This window comes from Chamaea fasciata, unplaced genomic scaffold (genome assembly GCF_029207755.1).
Source record: "Chamaea fasciata isolate MVZ Bird 193981 ecotype frontalis unplaced genomic scaffold, bChaFas1.0.hap1 SCAF_6, whole genome shotgun sequence".
NCBI classification, from domain to species: domain Eukaryota; kingdom Metazoa; phylum Chordata; class Aves; order Passeriformes; family Sylviidae; genus Chamaea; species Chamaea fasciata.
In genome coordinates this window covers 5,600,899-5,613,478 of record NW_027094091.1, presented here as the reverse complement: position 1 = coordinate 5,613,478, position 12,580 = coordinate 5,600,899, and the positions used below count along the sequence as shown (strand labels likewise).

At 40.9% G+C, this 12,580-nt stretch overlaps 1 long non-coding RNA gene across 1 annotated transcript; it reads right to left on the bottom strand.

Annotated features, from left to right (window-relative positions):
- Positions 1–270: 270 nt before the first annotated feature.
- LOC136290509 (uncharacterized) lies at positions 271–3,097 on the bottom strand. Its single transcript, XR_010721161.1, has 3 exons — positions 2,800–3,097; positions 1,792–1,868; positions 271–1,507 (listed from the first exon to the last, which is right to left on the bottom strand). It is a non-coding gene; the product is annotated as an uncharacterized lncRNA (long non-coding RNA).
- Between the last annotated feature and the right edge of the window lie 9,483 nt (positions 3,098–12,580).

Here is a 12,580-nt window from a genome sequence, read left to right as displayed (position 1 = left end):
ACATCATAATATCAAGAAGATTACTGATGGGCTAACATCATAATATCAAGAAATTACTCTTATGAATATCCACGGAAAGTATACAGCAAACTCCTGGAAAATGAACTCTAATGTGAAGAAGCCATCTGTCCAAAATCTGGATTTATATTTCAGCTGAGCTTTATTAAGTGCTTTAGGAGCACAAGCTCTGATGTGAAAATTTAGGTTTTTCAACAAGGTGTTGGCTCTGTTGAGTGAAGATATTCAGATCTATTGAGTTAGACGAGGCAATACAAGCCATGAGATGTAAAATAATGGCCACTAGGAGATAATAAGTTTCAGAAAGGATTGGAAATACATATGTGAACACTTGCTTTTCACATTCTTGGATAAAATTCCATATTTACTCCACATTAGCACAGATGTTAATCAACCTACACATTTTTAAAACAATTTTTGTTTCACAAAACTGGTAGACGTGGACTGCATATTTTATTATTTGATAAAACCTTTCTAAAGAAATAATCTGTACCAGAAGCCGAGTACTATTTGTGTATAGAAACACAAGGTGCATCCAGAAGTCCTTTCTCAAAAAGGGGGGAGGATGGAAGTTAATTTACAGATCTCCAATTTCCAGTACTAGTTCTGAGATTTTGGAAAAACTTACAAAGTGTTTGGCAGTGCCAAAAATTAGTTCCTGATTTTTAAATGTTTTGTGAATGCCATTGCCTCACAATTTGAATCATGTGACATGTATGAAATACCACTGTGAAAGGAAAATAGAATTCCATGTCTGCTCATGAATTAAAACATTTCTCCTCCACAATAACCTCTTCAGCATCAGAGCTGATTTTGAAAATCATTACTTTATAACCATCTTTTTTGCAGAAAGAGTAGTGTCACCTGACATTTCTACCAGAACAAGGGTCCAAATCAGCTGTGGTTTGCAGGGAAAAAAAAAAAAAAGTAGAAAAACAACATTGATCATGCACTAGAAATGTGCACATATATTTGCAAACATCACTGGGAGCAAAGTCAGCACTCCTGCATGTTAGAGGTGGAAGAGGTCTCCTTCACAAAGGAGATCTGATGGTATGGCACCTGCCCCTCACACTGCCAGACATTTCCTTCCCTTTCTAATAGCTTTCTGTTTTGTACATCTCACAGTAATTCTTAAACCCATGGCACTTAATAACAATGCATCCACTCACTTTTAGTATGGATATGAAAAACGTGGTTAGCATATATTTCATTTTTTTTTTTTTTTACAAAAAATACTTTGACCAAAGAACTACCAGGTTTCAACTTCTAAACACCTGATTTGATCTGGTGAGTTCATTCAGAAGGGATGTGGCAGCGATAATTTATAGGCTGAGGGAGTGGGAGGGAATCTTCACATCCAGTACAATCCAGATATTGCTCCGTGCTGTGTCAGTCCTGATTTTACAACACTGCTTCCGTCATAAACACGTCTGTAAATCCTTGTTGGTTCACTTTGCTTTAGTGCTCATTTAAAACAAATGCAGCTCTGTAACATTTGAGAAAACACAGTGACAAAGCAAAAACCATAAAATTAAGCATAACTGAAGTGTTTGTTAAAACAAAACTGACGCCAATCTGGCACACTTGCATTGTATTCAGTTTTAGTACTGGAATAGCTCCCTCCAGCAGAAAACAAAAAAACAAACAAAAAAAAACCTTCAACAACAACAACAACAAAAAAAAAAAAAAAAAAAAAAAAAAAAAAAAAAAAAAAAAACAAAGAAGCAAACAAAAAAACCAACACAACCAACCAAACATAAAAATCTGTACCTCAGAAAGGAAAAGAATTCAGTCCAGGCTTAGAGTATTTCTGACAGTCCCAGAAGAAAAACTCCACATGAAGAGAGCTGTTTTTTAAAAAAGGACATTAAGGTTATTTCCACACCATTTCAGGGCTGTCACTTTCTATGATGACGCTATTATGCCAACTTTTTCAATCCTCTATGCCTGAAGTCAATTTTTGTCATATGAGCTCGTGTTCCCAACACCTCCAAGAACCAGAACTGCTTTTATGTAGGAACCAAAATCCAGACTTCTAGGTGTCAGCATACCTGTGTGTAAGTGAAGGCATATGTTTGTAAGTCTGTTGGTTTCCTTGTTAGGAGGAAACCTATCGCTAATACCAGAGGGTCAAACTGTATGAAGTGAATTTGTGCAGGAATTCACCAAAACCACATCAGCTCTCTGACAGGAAGGACCTAAAGAAAGGAATTAGTAGGATCGGATGTGGTGCTTTCTGACAGACAGCCAAACCTACAAGGTCAAAATAAGAAGCCAGTGAAAAAATAGATTTATGCTTAAAATGAAATGTGCACAATTCCCCTTTTTATTGCCGTGCTCTGGTTTAAAGAACTATTGCATGGAAGTTTATATATCCAAAAGCCCTAGGCTCAAAAAGTCACCAATTTCTTCATAACTTAGTCCTCATTCAAATGCTGCAGAGGCAGCATTTCTAGTGGTATTTTCCCCACTTTCTTCCCCAAGGGGACAGGAAACTGGGTGATTTTTCCCAGGGATGTACATCCTAGGCTGCTTTGGAGCACCATGCAGCTGAGCCACCACAGGCAGTCACCACAGCCAAGGCTCACTGCAGGTTTCCCTCTCTCTTTGCTCCATCCACCACCTTGCCCAGGGTTTTTAAGGACAGGGTGATACTCTTCAGCCTGGAAGGGGGATATTCCCATTGCCTATGGTGGACTGTCAGAAGTGCACAGCATCCCTTTTCTGGTGAGTACAAGTCTTTGCTCATGCAGACCACATAACCACAGTGATAAGTACCTTCTTCCTGAGGCAGGGAAGCAAATGCCTTGCAAGAGCAGTGCAAGAACCCACATTTCAAACTTCAGCCTGAAAGTGCTGACCTGTGCTGAAAATAACCTCAACAGATCACATGGGGAGGTTCATTGTTCTGTCACAGCCTCCTATAGCCTTAACTATCCACTGGCAAATATTCAGGTGGTGAGTAAGCTTCTCATTCCAATCTGACTCTTATTGCCTGGTTGGGAGCAGTGCCTTGGAGAGAAGCCCCTTGTTCCACATGTCTCATGTTTAACCTGATCCTGTCTTTCCAGGTCAGGCATCTCCAAAAGTGAATATACTACACATAGAAAATACTTATCCTTTAAGATATTATCCCCCAGGTGAAGGGTGATTCAGAAGAGTTTCCTGCTCTATGCTTAAGAACTGCTTTGTCAGGTTGAACAATTTTCTACACTTGTTTTCATGAGAGTATTTTAGACATGCTTGGTGAGCTGTCAGCATCAAAACCTCGCTCCTTGTTCAGTTCTGCCCACCACGATTGCTTGAAGGCACCTGAAAAGGGGACCACTGTTCACCTCTCTTCAGGGGCCACCTCATTCGACCAGAATTTGATCCACATGAGGACAGAGATCTGAACAAGGCACCTGTAAGTGCACCTGTGTTATCTGAGGGGACAGCAGGTTTCTATCTACCCATAATGGAATTTTCATCACTTTCCTTTTCATACCAGCTGTGGGAAGCAGCGAACTGACTTGTTTACCACTGGGTCAGCTTTACCAGGTAAGAAGTTTTTACTAGGACTTGTAAACTCTATAGTGGCGCTGGGAGTAATTAACACCATCCTCACTCATGCTACCTGCCCACACCTGGGATGCACATCCCTAGGCCAACCTGCAAAGCCTCTGCTCTGCTCTTTTACCCAAAATGTCACTGTTCCTTGCCCATGAACCAGAGCAGGAGGGAAATAAGAGGGCACAGAAATGGAGCAGACAGAGGTGTGGGTACAGTGCTCCTGAGGTAGCTGCTGAGGTCCCATGGCTTTGGCAAGAGGTCAAGATGCACAGCCGGCTAATATAGACCCTTCTTTTCTCCAGAGCCACCTCAGAACCAGCTATTGATTCTTAAGGCAGTAATATTCATCTGGCATCTCATTCATTCCAAGTTAATTGCTTAAATGGGTGGAAAAGGAAATTTGTGAAACGAAATGTGCTGCTGCATCAGGCATAAAGGAAACTTCGTCCCTATTAAGCTGAAAATGCTTCCCAAACACAACACATAGGCTTTACTGTGCCGAGGCACTTAAGCTCAATTCTTCAGTGGGGCCACTGTTTAAAGACAGCATTACTAACTCAGTCACAGCAAGCTTCTGTGCTTCAACTTCCCAACCACTCAGTTTACTCTTCAGGATGGTTTCCCCTACAGCTTAAAAATATGACCTTGGAAAGAATTGCTAAACAAGTAAATACTTGAGTCTACCACAGTTTTCTTTCTAGATCCTAACCCAGGCACAGGTTGAAGCCTTGCAACTATGTCCTATCTGCTGAGGAGACTTCTGTTGGTATTGAGTGGCATATTGTTTAGAGAAATAACACATTTTTGTTACGGAAGGAGGAAACATTCCAAATAAGCTGCTGGTCAAACACACATTTTTATGCATGTCAGCAGCTTGAGAAGAATAAGGAGAAGGGAGCAGTTTCATTTTAAGTGATTCACTGAAGAAAATTCCAGTTTATATTACCATGAATTTCTCCTTCAGAGTGCTTCTCATTTTCAGGATGTAATTTTGTGCTTCCTTCGCATAGCAGACTTTTCACAATCTGTGTAGCAGTGCTCATTTTAGAATTGGCTGTTTCACCTCTCTAAATAAAGCTACTTTAGTACCTGCATTAATTCCTTGCAGTGGCCATTACTAACATTAAAAAAATGCCTTTATGCAGGGATACTGCCACTGCAGCTACTCATTGAATTATTGAAAGTAGTTGGCACTTTTAAAGCAGTTTTTTTAATGTTTCTATTCATACTTGTTTTTATTTGTGACCTCCATTGTATTGGCTCACAGTTAGGTAAGTCTGGAGAAGTTTCTTTTCCCTGAATTAAGACCTGATGAAGGTCTGAGGGGTGTTCAAGGGATCGGCCCCAATTGCCATCCCGGGGTCTGCTGCCATCAGCTTTCCTGTGCCTGTGAGCAATTTTCTCCAGGAAAAAAACCCAAAAAACAACAAACCAGTCAAAGGAGACTTTAATCCTCTGTGGAGTGTTTTTTCTTCCTCAGCTCTGGTACTGCCATGTGACGAGCTGTTCACTCCTTACACCTTAGCTACCAACAGCCCCAAGAAGCCAATGCAACCAATGATTGCCAAAACAGGGACCTACTCCTGTGCTCTCATGGTCCTCAAGGCTCTCCAGCTCAGTGGCAGCAGGGTAAGCCAGGCATTGCCAACTCCTGTGAGCTCCTAATCCAGAGATCCTGTTCCCAGGTCTTGGTTCAGGGACCTGGTGTGGTCTAGGAGTGCATGACTTTGCTGGAGAACATCTCCAACTGCAAGGGCCTGTTCAATTTAAGTTTTCTCCAAAGGAAACTGAAAAACCTTTTTTTTTTCTACTTTTTCCCCTTGAAGAAAATGCCATATTGACGTGTTTGTGGTTTTGTTTAATGGGTGAGGTGCAAACTACCGTGCAGCCAAATTCTGTGGGATATGGTTCAGTGGTCAGTTCAAGAGTTAAAATTACAGGCAGTCAGAGAAAGGTGAGTGAGAAAAAAAGGAGGAACAGCAAAGAACTAAAGGGAACTGTCAGAGATTGAACTGGAGCAAGGCAAATCTGGAAGGATGGTGCTGAGAAAGTCAGGATTTTTTCAAAAGTGGCAGAACAATTTTGTGCAGTTTGGTGCAAGTCTGTAGCTGTGAATTCACTGGCCTTCCTTCAGGCATCAGCAAAACACTTTAAACTCAGTATTCTCTCAGTATTCTATTATATTCTGCCTAAAGCAACATTTTAGCTGCTTTGCTGGTGCTGAAACACTTCCCTTTACTGCTCTGGAAGGACATAGCTGCAATGAGGTAGGTAGTGACAGCAGACAGCAATATTTGGTGCTCAAGCAATGAGAACACCATTGCCTTGCTGGGAAACTGGCTTCACCAAGGTTGAGGAAACAATTTAACCTGGATCTTTGCACTTTAAGCCCATCCCTTCTCTATCAGGCATGCACAGAAACAGCAAATCATTCTCCCCCTCTCCGTGTCAGCAGCTTTCTTATTTCTGGAGAACCACTCTGATCCATTTCCGTGGATTTCCAACTTCTGTATTGCTTTCAGGGTTTGCTCCCCCAGAACTTCTGCTTTACTTTCTGCACAGCAAAACAAAGCTAGAAGTTTCTGTAAGGGTCTCTTGTAAGGAAAATAAGGAGGCTGACAAAAAATTGTTTGTTAATGCTCACTCCCACTGACCCACCCTGTTTGTTCATCCTTGTGGCTCTTGTTTAAACACTTGTTACTATAGTGTGTGGTTTAGAAGTAACTTTACCCTTGCTCTTTTGATGGCCACTGTTTCTAAACACAGGAGATTTCAGCAAAACAGCCACCACACCACACACACACACACACCCCACCCCAAATACTAATCAGGTACTTCTGTAGGACAACGAATTTCATCTGGGGGAGGTGGAAATTATTTACAAGAGAGAGACACTTGTAAGAAAAAGGCCATAAGAAGAAAGGCTTCAAAGCTGCATCTTTGAACATAAAAAACACTTTGTCTCTCAATCGAAACTGGTGCCCAGAGGACATGTCATACATTCTGTGCAGCATCAACATTTCTACTGATGTAGGAGTTCAAGGCAGCCACTCTCTGTCTAGTCCACGTCTGTCATTCCTGCTCTAGGGAAAACTGGCTGAGTGAAAAATGAGCCTTACCTGTGACACAGTTCAACGCCACAACGGCATCAGGCTCTGCCCAGAACCGTAAGATTTAATGCAGCATTTCACAATCTCAGATGATTTTTAAGTGAAGCTTATAAGAAAGAAAGACTGATGAATATTTACTCAGGAGTTTGTTCATGATTTGGCTGAGGATATGCTTCCAGAAGCCTGTGACTGGTGCTCTGCAGCCTTGTTCATCAATGCACGGAGTGTTGTGCATGGTTATCGAGTAACCTCCGTTTCAGAGGAAGGGTGTGCAAGTTCAACAAAACATTGGTGTCCAAAGGAGCCTGCGGTGAAGGAGACCTCTAAAGAGCTATTAATCCAGCTAAAAAGAAAACCTTGTGAGAACACTTTAGCTTTCATAAGTTTTCTGCCCTGGGGAGATCTGTAAAGAGGGAGCCGAAAGATAAAGAAACATACTCATATTTGCCTGTTTGTTTGCCTTGGTGTCAGTTATCTGGTACTTGATAAATGCAGAAATTGTGTTCACTCAACTGCTAGGATGATGAAATTTTACTTTCTTCATCTGCTGTGGTTCTGGCAAGACATAAAGAATAACAAAAACCAAGTTATTAGGAAACTCAATGGCTGAACCCTGGAATTTCAGAGCTGTGCTCAGGTTTAACTGACCTCTGTCAATGACAACAGCACTCACTGCCTTCATATTTTAGGCTTAGGTCAGGTACCAAATTCCTGAATAAATGTGCAAACCTTCCCAAAGTCTTGAGTTTACTCTATTGAGGCTTTCATCTTCCTTCCAGAGAGATTAGAAATGGTACTGGAACAACTCATTTCTGGAATCCAGGACAGGCGGGAGTCTCACAAATCACTCCAGTCCAGGTTCACATCCAGAAATAAGGGAAGAGTACTGCAGAGCACTCAGTTTTTCTGCTATTTTTTCCTCTAGGAGAAAAGTAGTCGTTCATATATCTGGACAAACTTGCCTTGCTTCATTTCCAACCTAAATGAACACTTTGCTCTCAGTTTGGCTTCAGTACACAACAGCGAAAATGAGAAAAGAGTCCAATAACGCATTAATAGATTCCAGAAATTCTGTACAATGTCAATAAAGAAGTCACTGAGCTATTTCAAAAAATTTGAAGCATTTGCAAGATATCATGAAGTTAAATTAAATGTTCCACTTATGGCTCATAAAAGAAGCCCTATGAAATGTAGAAAAGATTCCAATTATTATCTTATCATAAGGAAAATAACAGTTGATTTATATTTAAGCTAAATTGTAGTAATTTATTAGAAAGATTGTTTCACTTGTAACCAAATAACTTGATTTGTAGCATGTCATTTCTAGTGAGTGCAAACTTCAGGCAAACAGAAAATCCTCTTTTGCTAAATGGTTCCATGGTCTCTTGTATAAATATTCTACAAATGCTCATGGTTCTGCAAGCCCTAAGTGAACGACATTTTCTCAAAAAAGGTAAGGAACAAGTCTAAAAAAATTAGTAAAATACTGATAGGTCTAATGGGAGACATCTAATTAATAGTAAGTCAAAAGTCACCTTTGGGTTAGATGGGAGCAAAAAACTTTTTCCTACATTCTAAAGGAAGAATTGAGATGTCCACAGTCACCTCTAACAGAGGGGAGCAGATAACTGGTAGGAATCTGAATTTTGGACAAACGTTCCTCCAGGAACACCTGGACAGCACATAAGCTCTAATTTCCTCTGGTGGAGTTGAGTCTCTGGTGGGTTTGCTCTTCAGCTGTAAAATTGAGGTATCTACTGTATTTTCCATCCTCACCAGAATGTTGTGAGACTGACTCAGAATCAAGCTTTCAACAGCTGGCTCTGAGGAGTGGGGGGTTGTCTGAGATGTTAGTTTGCATTGCAGTTTTGGGAATGGTATCCACTTGATTGTCTGATAGCTCAAGGGATTGATTTCTATGCAAGTGCTAAGAAAAGAATTTGAGAATGTCAGGTTTCCATGTCCCATTACCTTGTTTCCTTTCTCAAAGGCTGCTTTTTTGGGTTTACAGAATGAGATTAGTTATCTCTAACTATGCATATCACTATTCAGCTTGTCAAGATGGATTTTTTTTTATTGCCTAGAAGGGAGTGCCTGCTATTTCCATTTTCCTGAGAAAAACGGGAGTTAAGACATATATCTGGAAGCAGCCAATAGTGATGACACATGAGATCACAGACCTCTGACCACACCAGAGATTTCAAAGAGAATTTAAACACCTTAAACATTGTGGTGGGCTTGGTCACACCCTCCTACAAAGGTCGTTTTAGGCTGGTTCAGGTAACTGAATTTGGCTCTCCAGAGTCTGAGTGCTGCTGCTGTGGTGGCACCTTCCTTTATTTTGTTGTTTTATCTTCACCAAGCAAGAGCAAATGCCAAGCACCTGATGAGGGTTAGCAATTCTTGTTTAAGAATACATTAACTACAGAGCCCAAAATGTAGAACCTCTTGCTGTGTTGATTCATCCACACACCTAATTTGGTTTTCATTTCCACTCACCTCAGTTTCAGACCCAGTGCTATGTAAGTGATGGAAAGACACAGGCATCTAAGTGTGATTTCTGGGGAATAAACTCCTGAATTAAAAACTTGGTCTTCAAAGAAGAATCTGGTAAAGGAAAACAAGGTTATTCTGAAAAACACCACTGTTTATTATGTCCCTAGAGATCATTATCTTTGCAGAATGGCTGCAGACCTCACAAACACTGGAGAACATAGGAAATCTTGTATTTTATCATGAATATTTTTTTAATTCACTTTAAAATAATAAAAAGCCAGCCTCCACTGAATTCCTGTACATTGAAAGGCAAAATGTAAATATTCCCCTAGAGGACAGTCTACTGGATGACTGTGGAAGAGGAGATAATTAAATTCAGGTGAATATATAATAAAAAACAACTCCTTTCATGTAGCTGCATTATTATAATTCATCTCTAACCTCTTGCTGAATTCTTAATGATGACAAAACTAATTTGTGGTAGTGGCATAAATGTTGAAATATCACACTTCAGCACAGCTTTTTTTCATTCTCTGAACTTTCATTCTCTTCCTCACTTTTCTGAAGGACTTTTCAACCTCTCCTCTCTCAGCTTATAACCAGACAAATTGTGGGGGTTTCTAAGATCTTTTTCCAGCTCTTATTTTTGGGGCAGGTTTTGTTTGTTTGGGTTTTTTTGGAAGGGAATAAACTTGCCATTAGAGAACTGTTAAAGGTCCCCTTTTGTCTCTGGAACTGTTTCTGCACTGAAATCTCTTGGGCCAGGTCTTACTCAACCATGCTACTCAAACCCTTTTCCTTTGTGTAGGCAACAATTCTAATCAGTGTCATTTTTGATTTAGGGAATTCATCCTCTGACTTTGTTAGAAATTAATAAGCTCCTTTGCTAGATATCCTCAAAGATTAGGTTTGTGTTGTCTTGAGAAAAATATCTTCCTGGTCTTGGTATAAAACTAAAACCAATCCATTATTTATCCTTCTTTATCTAAATACCTCCGAATTCAGTGTGGCTATTTCCTCATGTGCAGTGAAGTTGTAAATGTATTTTTGATTCAACTCATAGGTGAACAACCATGGCACAGAGCAAAGAAGGGATTTGCCCAGGGCCATGCAGACACTTTGTGGAGAGCAGGGACTTGAACCAGCTTTCCCACATTCCTTCTCTGGTTCAGTAAGAGACCAAGGCCATTCAGTCAGTAGACACCACAGGGTTCTTCGCCTGACCTGGTCTCACATTTCCCAGCACAGCAGTCAGGTACAATACTTTCTGCAAGAACATTTTGATTTCCCAGTGTTCTGTTTACCTGTTTTCCTATGGGCATGCTCATTGTTTCCCTCAGAAAATGCTGACAGGAAGAACAGTGATTTTACTATCAGTCAAAGATCTCCAGATTTAGCAGTAGCACTGTCAGACTGGCACTTCTGGTGGTAGAGTCATAGGAAAGTGGCCTTTCTGCAAATATGGTATGTTTCTTCTTCTCCAAGGCACTGGTGTATATACATAAATCCTTTTTATTTTATTTTTAATCAAGGGTTTCCTCTTTAGAAATATGCAAGAGCTGCTCTGTCCTTTTCAAGGGTATAGGAATGATGAGTTACTTTTTGCCATCTCTGAAATGTCTCCATTGGGAAAATCCAGAAGCTCCTTCAATCTTGTAATACTTGGGTGTAAGCAATACTCTAAATTGCAGAGACTATTCTTGCTTTAAAATGCTACCAATTTCTATGGTGAATCCCAGTGTTTCTCAAACTTAATAGGAAGAATAGAGGAAAAAAAATTAGGTGATTCATTAATTCTGTATTTCACTGCACTGGTAAATTCTAAAACACTGCTCAGGAGAAAAGAAAAAGGTTTTGAGGGATTTTAGAAACCTTTCCCATGTCTGTACGTGAAAGACACATGAGAGTAAAACTAATTCGATTTATCTTCACATCGCTGCTAGTGATAATTTCAGTCTGAGATTAACACCTATGTGTGAGCAGAGAATGTGGGCATATGTGAGGGGGAGGACAGAGGGGGAGGACATGGACTTGTAACCATGTACAGCTCTTTATTAATTCTCTGATAAAAGACTGCTGGTGAAAAAAAAATATGTTACACCAACCTGATGTTCAATGTCCTTTAGTGTATGACCAATTTTGCTAAGGCTTCTTGGTTCGGTATTTTTAGAACTGTTTAGTATGTTTAGAACTGTTCTTGGTATTTTCCTGCTTAAATCTAATATATCATAGTTAATAAGATCCCTCTGTGCTCAGCCCCACAAAGATGGCAGAATCTTTAAGGGCACTGGTTTTACAGCTGGCACCTATATCCCTTATAAGAAATAATATTCAGGAGAAAGATTTCTGAGGTGATCACGCAGGAATAGCAGAAATGAGATTGGCTGCTGCTGGAAAACCACAGCATTCCCTCAACAAAACACAGCGATGGGTAGTGCTCATCCTGTGACCAAGATGTTTCATACCAACGCATCTTTCTGGGAAACACTGAATTTTCAGTCAGTTCAATGCTCCTGCCAGTCACCAGACGTATCTCCCAAACAGGCACCGTGTGGCCAGTGCCAGTGTGAGGTCTGCAGCTCCTCTGTCCTGCTGAGCCTCATCCAGGAACTGGTGGATGCTGTCACCTCATTGATGCATCAGACATGTGGGGCCTCGCTCGTGTCTCCAACCACAGGCGACTCCGTGTCTCTGTGCCTCTGAGAAATGATGTGCCAGAGTGCTCCTTTGGAAACAGGGCTGTGACTTCCCAGGGAGAAGCATCCACAGAGAGCTAAGGAAGGTTTCTGGGCAGCAGCCAAGCTAATTCCTGCTCTCATTTCCACCAAAATAAACCCAAAACTGTGTGACAGAGGCAGAGAAGCACATCAGCACCTCAAACCCGAGAAAACTGAGATCCCTCTGCATCTGCACACTGCAGCACCTTCCCTGTAGACATGGGCATGCACTGCCAGGGATGCTTTTGGCCCAGGGCTTGTGGAGTTTGTCCTCAATCCCCCTCTTGACAAGCTCTCCTTGCAATTCCAAAAACGTAGTTCAGTAGCACAGCACAGCTTGGCTGATGACGAGGAGACACAGAGCAACTTTGGAAACACAAACTGGCACGGGGAGAGAGTCTTTTTGGCTTCGGAAGGACAGCGCACACGTTCGGAGCCAGAATGTGTAAAGACTTTTGTTCACAAACAGAAATCCCTTGTGCTGACAGGCTCTGAACAAGGCTGGCACTCTTGTGAAGGCAATATGAAAGTTGCCTTGTGCTGGGCTTGGCCGAGTGAACAGTTAGCAGCAACTAATTGACTCAGAAATTTTAGAAGGACAGTACTCCAATATTAAAAAATCAAAATTGAGTATGAAACCTCTGCTGTTTTGCCTTTGTTCTCTGCCTAAAATCAGCAAATGTT